Genomic DNA, 6508 nt, shown 5'->3' on the forward strand with positions numbered 1-6508 from the left:
GGGCTTTACAGCCGTTATTTTCTTGTTCCCAAGAAAGACGGCGGCCTCAGACCCATATTAGATCTCAGGGTTTTGAACAAGGTGCTTGCAAAACGACCGCTCAAAATGCTTACAATCAGGAAACTCCTCGCGCATGTGCGCCAGGGGACTGGTTTATTTCTCTCGATCTGAAAGATGCATACTTTCAGATTCAGATAAATCCCCGTCACAGGCCATTCTTGAGATTCAGCCGACGGCCAGGTTTATCAATACACCGTCCTTCCGTTCGGCCTGTCCTTAGCACCCGTACTTTCACGACGTGCATGGATGCGGCGCCGCACTCCCTGCGGAGTCAGGGTTTGCGAATTCTGAACTATTTGGACGACTGGCTGATTATGGCTCAGTCACATATGGAGCTTCTGTCTCACAGAGCAGTTCTCCTCAGCCATCTGAACAGTTTGGGTCTTGCAGTCAATTGGACCAAGAGCTCACTACAGCCCAGTCAGACCATTTCCTTCCTGGGAATAGAACTAGACTCCGTGGCAATGACGGCTCGCTTATCTACACAGCGCCAGACGCCGTGTTCAGCGACTAGCCGCATCTTTTCAGATGAACAGCCTCACGCCTCTGAAGAAATTCCAGAGAGTGCTAGGTTACATGGCCTCAGCCGCAGCAGTTCTTCAGCTGGGTTTACTGCACATGCGCCCGCTTCAGCATTGGCTAAACACCAGCGTCTCGCCGGGCTTGGGCCACAGGCCGCCAGCCCATCAAGGTGACTCAGACCTGCATATCAGCTCTGCAGCCCTGGACAGTGGCCGAATGGTATCAGCGGGAGTGACAATGGGAGCTGTATCTCGCCGAAAAGTCATCTCGACAGACGCCGCCCAACATGGGTTGGGGCGCGGCCCGCGAGGGCTCTCCGGTTTTCGGCCTATGGTCAGTTCAGGAAAAGCTCCTTCACATAAATTGTCTGGAAATGATAGCGGTCGAGCACGCCATGCGCTTCTCCGGTCATTCAGGGTCACCACGCCCTGGTCCGTTCGGACAACAGATCTGTGGTATCCTACCTAAACCGCCAGGGCGGTGTCAGATCCAGGAACCTCTTCCATCTGACAAAACGCATACTGAGTTGGTCCCAGTGCCACCTGCGCTCGCTGAGGGCGACACACGTGCCAGGCCACCTGAACGACGGCCCGGACAGACTGTCCAGAGACAATATTCCCCAGGGAATGGTCCCTGCACGCTCAAACAGTCCAGACGTTATGGCACCTATTCGGCAGAGCAGAGATAGACCTCTTTAGCGCCCAAAGAGAACTCTCACTGCCCAATATTTTTCTCGAAAAGTGAGGACGCGCTGGCCCAGGACTGGCCCAGACGCCCGCTTTACGCCTTCCCTCCCATCTCGCTATTGCCACAGGTAATGCAGAGGATCAGGGAAACGCGTCACTCTGTGCTTCTCATAGCCCCGCGTTGGGAGAATCAGACATGGTTCCCGGAGCTTACGCAGCTGTCACTGACAGCGCCGTGGCCCATCCCAGTGAGAGCAGATCTCCTCTCTCAAGCTCGCGGCACAGTCTGGCATCCCCACCCAGATCGCTGGGCGCTGCATGCGTGGGTGATCAACGACTACCCGTCGCTCTGCCAGAAGGAGTAATAAACACCATCATACACGCTAGAGCCCATTCCACGAGAAGACTCTATGCGTCAAAATGGTCTGTGTTCTCAAAATGGTGCACCGACAGAGACCTGGACCCGCGGACATGTGGGGTGTCGTCAGCTGCTCGTATTTCTACAAGAGCTGCTGGATAAGGGCAGATCCCCATCCACGCTCAAAGTGTAGTGGCGGCCGTTGCGGCGTTCGCTGAACCCCTGCACGGCCAGTCATGGGGTAAAAACGAGCTGGTCATCCGCTTCCTCAGGGGAGCTAGAAGGATGAACCCCGCGCCCCTCATCGAGTTCCTATCTGGGATCTTTCTATAGTTCTCGAAACTATGAAAGCCCCCTTTCGAACCACTTCAATCCGTGGATTTGAAATACCTTTCACTCAAAACCGCTTTTCTGACTGCCCTGTCATCAGTCAAACGTGTGGGAGACCTTCACGCGCTGTCTGTCAGCGCTGCGTGTCTTGAGTTTGGACCAAGTGACTCCAAGGTCATTTTAAAGCCTAGACACGGCTATGTTCCTAAGGTGATCGGTACTCCTTTCAGAGCACAGGTAATTTCCTATCGGCGCTGCCAGCACCGGATAGCGAACGCGACGCCAATCTCCTTTGCCCGGTCAGAGCACTGAGATTGTATACTGCGCGCTCGCCGCTTTCAGACGCTCTGAGCAGCTTTCGTTTCGCTCGAGGGCGCACCAAAGGTCTCGCCATCGAAACAGACACTATCTAGATGGATAGTGGACGCTATTGCTGCTGCATACGCGTCAAAAGATCTGCCATGCCCGTTGGGCATTAGGGCTCACTCCACTAGAGGCATGGCATCCTCGTGGGCATGGTCCAGCTGGATTTCCATTCACGACATATGTGTGGCAGCGGGATGGACTTCCCTCCACCTTTGTCAGATTTTACAATATGGAAGTGCCCGCTCTGCAGGCAAAACTACTAGCGGTTTAATACGCTACAGCTCCCCTGGTGAGCTGCACTGATGGGACACATTCCACACAGACCGGCACCGCCGCTCTGTCGCTCCCTTCCCACTATGTGCTTATGTATTACACAATCAATGACCCGCATTCTTGCCGGCCAAATATTATTTCCCCACTCATAAGGGCTCCCCGGGTCCCCCCTTAATTCCCTGGGGCTCATACAGTGGATGCTTGAGCGCACGGCGTTGACAATGGGTTCCCGTAGCGTAAGCTAGCTTATGCAATACGAGAGAACCTCTCGTAAGAGAACGTATCGGTTACCTAACGTAACCTCGGTTCTCTCTAGATGAGGGAACGAGTATTACGTAAGTCGGCCGTGCTCGCGCCACGCAGCGACTTTTCGCTTCAGTCAATGAAAACCAGGGTTCCAGCCTACTGAACTACGCTTATATGCACTCTAGTCACACCCATTTTGGCGGGCTTTGATGCAGTGAGCGCTGGACGCCTCTCATTGGATGCGAGTTCGCCCAAGCTCGTCTATAGGCTGCAGCAGTTGCCACAGAGCAACCTATGAGCCTCGCTAGCTAGCCCGGCTCAAGGTCTGCAGCTGCCGCACTGCGTTGACAATGGATACAAAAATTAAGGATCATTTTTTGGCTTCAATATCTCAGAAAAGATGAATCTTTCCCGTAGCGTAAGCTAGCTTACGCAATACTCGTTCCCTCATCTAGAGAGAACCGAGGTTACGTTAGGTAACCGATACGTTTTTGTGCCTCTAGCCCGCGCTTGTGCTTGGCAGATTTCGTGCTGACATACATCATTCCTTCCCCTGTGTGAGATGCTAAAGTCGCAGTTTTTAATAACGCAGGTTAAAATACGGGAGATTTACGGGAAAATACTAATACGAGAGGACGGCGGGAAAGAAGGGTAAAATACGGGACTTTCCCGGCCAAAACAGGATACTTGACAGGTATGATATATGTGTTTCATACATGTCCAAGGTTTTTACAATGCGTTGAAATACATATTGGTCATATTTTTAGAAGTTATTTTATCCTAAGATTTGTTTTTATTTGAATATATAGACCTACTCTCTATATTTTCAATGTATATATATATATATATGTATGTGTGTGTGTGTGTGTGTGTGTGTGTGTGAGCGTGTATTTATCACTTTGTGGGGACCAAATGTCCCCATAAGGATAGTAAAACCCGAAATTTTTGTCCTTGTGGGGACATTTTGTCGGTCCCCATGAGGAAAACAGCTTATAAATCATACTAAATTATGTTTTTTGAAAATGTATAAATGCATAAAGTTTTCTGTGAGGGTTAGGTTTAGGGGTAGTGTTAGGTTTAGGGGATAGAATATAAAGTTTGTACAGTATAAAAACCATTATGTCTATGGAAAGTCCCCATAAAACATGGAAACACAACATGTGTGTGTGTGTGTGTGTGTGTGTGTGTGTGTGTGTGTGTGTGTGTGTGTGTGTGTGTGTGTGTGTGTGTGTGTGTGTGTGTGTGTGTGTGTGTGTGTGTGTGTGTGTGTGTGTGTGTGCTACAGCCCCTGCTCCATCTGCTTGGAGAAAAGAGAATTGCAGCCTTGAACAGTATAAATATGGCGCGGCCATCAATTCGCAGAATTAGAAGCAAATACCTTTAAATAAAAAAATAGCTTGTCCTGGTGCGATTTAAAAAATTTAAGCGCACTGTGCGATAAAAATCAAATATCTAGGAAAAGTCAAGAAAGTAGGGCCCTGGAATTTGATCGAGTGCAAAGAATAATTTTTTCTTAAAGCAGAACGGTCAAATTACCGCATGCTCGGCACTTCTAGTGTTAAAGACTTACCTCAGTATCTCTAGTCTACAATTTGCACTCTTCTTCAGTGCATCAGGGAGCATAACTCCTATTAACTCCTGAATCCTGCAGGTCATTGTTACTCAGATCCAGCTCTCTCAGGAGGAACTTTGATGATTGTAGAACTGAAGACAACACTGACGAGTAAGATTAGTCAGCGAGACTGGAAAATATTTTTTGTTTTTGGAGATTAAAATACTTAACCTGTCTCAGCAACTTTCAATGATATTGTATTAATCAGGAGCAAGCACCAAAAGCTGTAAGCTGGCAATAGTTATAGATCTTATGGCAGCCCAAAAGAAATTAGCTTAATTTGGCACACTCATTGCCAGTGATCTGTTCATCAATCTGCCCAACCAACGCATTCTCACACCCCAACTCGTCACATATGCAGTGCGTCAATAAGTGACGCCAAGGGGTCCTGCCCTTGCGTCCATATGTGACGAGTTGGGGTGTGAGAATGTGTTGAATATCAAGTCAGAGTACTTGTAACCTCGTGGTTTTGTTTTGTTTTGCTTTAGTCTTAGTCGTAACCATAGTCAAGTTCTATCAAGTCTAGTTTAGTTGGGTCTATGGTTTCTTGTTTTTGTTTCCTTTCACATTTATAGTTCGGGATTCTGGTTTCATGTTTGAAGAAATAAACTGCACATGGGTTCATCTTAACTTTATCATCGTTTCTGCCTGTTTTGTCTGCAACGTTACAGTTGTTCATTGAGTTTTCTGTTTCAGGTTGTTAAATGTCTGATCTGTGAAAAGAATTACAGTATATACAATTCTCATGTGTGTCAGGTAAACACATACGATCAGAAAATCTTTGTGTGTATTCTTACATTTAAATTCTTTTTTTTAATATATAAAATTAAAGTAGTAGGCCATATAACTGGCAATTATACATTTTAAACTTCAAATTCACTAAATAGGAGTTACTCTTATTATTCTTGTCTATGCTCATTTATTTTTACTAGTTTTTCAACAATAATGGCATTATCTGAATACTTCAGCTCATAATTTATTTTAAATCCTCCATACACATTCCCAGCAAACACAGAACGTTCCCCTAATGTTTGCATATGGTTCCTTGATGCAGTTTTTGATGCAGGAATTTAGCATGAACGGAACAATGTGTGCGATTGAGGTCTAAATGCATTAATGACAGATGCACATTCAAAATCCAATGATTCACTGCTGAAAATAAACCCATTTATATTATTTTCATGTGCACACACATATGCAGTCCTCCACAGAAATCAAGTGTTTGCACAATTTAAAAATGTAAATTGTGTTCAATTGAATTCACCCGAACTGTGATCGGTTAGTTTCACAAGCCTGAGAAAATATTACATTACTATTATCAGGCAGTAGAGGACGCTCATGCACAATGATTTTAGTCTTTCCTCACCATATTCCTGGAAGACCCCAACACTGCATTGTGGATGTGTAGTCTACCATATCTTAAATATCCATTTCAGGTGTGGAAGCAATGTACTGGTGAACTGAATCAGGTCTGCTGGATTAGGGAATGTGTAGTGTTGGAATCACTTTCACTTTCAAACTGCATTCACAAGTGTGTTCAAGCGAATTATTAATATCACACACAGATCTCACCTGACAACTGTTTGTTACCCACATGTGCTGAATCATGTTGTACTTAAAGAGTTTTTATTTACATATATTGACAACATTTTACAGTGCACAATCATGTATTTACTTATCTGATAAGTGTATCATGAGTGGGATCAGTTGTGAGACTGTACGTTTAGTACCAAATACTGCATAATTTAATAATCCATTTATATAATGTGCTATAAGGTCACTGACAGTGATAAGACACTATGAAAATCTGGATGACATTATAGTGGCCTAACATTTATGCCACATTTATGCAAAACACTCACTGGAAACGAGGATTGGCAGTCAGGTAATATATATATATATATATATATATATATATATATATATATATATATATATATATATATATATATATATATATATATATATAAATATACGCAATGGTAAACATGTGGCAGCAGTGCAGTGCATAAAATCATGCAGATATGGGTCAGGAGCTTCAGTTAATGTTCACAT

This window comes from Xyrauchen texanus, chromosome 11 (assembly GCF_025860055.1).
Source record: "Xyrauchen texanus isolate HMW12.3.18 chromosome 11, RBS_HiC_50CHRs, whole genome shotgun sequence".
Classification (NCBI taxonomy): Eukaryota; Metazoa; Chordata; class Actinopteri; order Cypriniformes; family Catostomidae; genus Xyrauchen; species Xyrauchen texanus.